This window comes from Vombatus ursinus, unplaced genomic scaffold (genome assembly GCF_900497805.2).
Source record: "Vombatus ursinus unplaced genomic scaffold, bare-nosed wombat genome assembly UNPS02001287.1, whole genome shotgun sequence".
NCBI lineage: Eukaryota > Metazoa > Chordata > Mammalia > Diprotodontia > Vombatidae > Vombatus > Vombatus ursinus.
This window is the reverse complement of record NW_020941065.1, coordinates 11,638,711-11,639,859: the sequence shown is the minus strand read 5'-3', so window position 1 is coordinate 11,639,859 and position 1,149 is coordinate 11,638,711.

The window sequence follows — 1,149 nt, the reverse complement described above, 5'->3', positions numbered from 1 at the left end:
TGCCTGCTGATGACACAGAGGGCCAGAGCTGCCCCTTCTGCGTTGGTAACAAGCCCTCCGTGTAAAGGCTGTTCTGCTCGACTTCTCCAGTCTTCAGAAACAGATGACCCGCTTCTACTCACCAATTTACTCATCCCTTGCCCCTTGCTAACTGGTCGGGTGCTCAGACAGGTCTCGAATCGTGTCAGTTTAGGAAAAGATAAATATTCCTGTCTCATGGTCTCCGTTTTTGGTTTCCTTGATGACCCAAGGTTCAGGCACTGTGTACTGTGTGTCATTTAGGAGTCGGGGGAGGTTTGAGGAGGTCTCATCCCCTCACCTCTGGGGAGGAGGGAGTTGTGTGCAAGGCAGTTATAAGGAGCAGGGGGATAGACGAGTCAGGTGATGGACATGGGGCGCTTGTCCAGTGACCAAATGATGGCAGCACCTCACCTATACAAAAACCACGCAGGGAGATTCCCATCCATTCACAATCAAGACAGTGTGGGTCCCCATCGCTTCTCCCCCCCAAAACACGTGCCCCACCAGGACATGATATAAAGTCATTTTTCCTTTCATGTACTGATAGGGTCCATTGAGAAAGGGAACCACTGTAGTTGTGGACAAAGGTCAGGGAAAATGGCTCCCTGGGGGATGCAGGGGACACACAGTCCCTGATGGGTCACAAATAAGGTCAGTGCCCTCATACATTAAGTCCTTTTTCTTTTCTTTAAATCTAAAGTGACCAGTTTGTCTAAAGTGAATTTTAATCTAAAGTGAACAGAGAGATAGAAATTCCACGTTGGTGGTGAGCTGGACCACAGAGCTGGGGCTTGGGCCTCTCCCTACTCCATTAAGGGACTGCTGTGTACTGTGGGGGTCCAAAGAGAGTTCAGAGCCCTAGAAGTGAGATCTCTCTGGAAGGGCTTCCCCCCAAAAATACAACAAATCCTGTAAAGTAACACAAAATTGCCATATTAAAAAACATATATTTACTACCAAAGATTTTTTACTTTTCTTTCCATTCCTATAAAGGCTTTGTTCATCATTTCTGTTGTTGATGTGAGAACGGGTGAGGCTCCCTGGGGGTGGGGATGTCACAATGTCCTTAGGTTTTAAGTTCCCTACCCTGGTTTCGAGTTCAATGCACTCAGGCTACAGTGGCCTTCA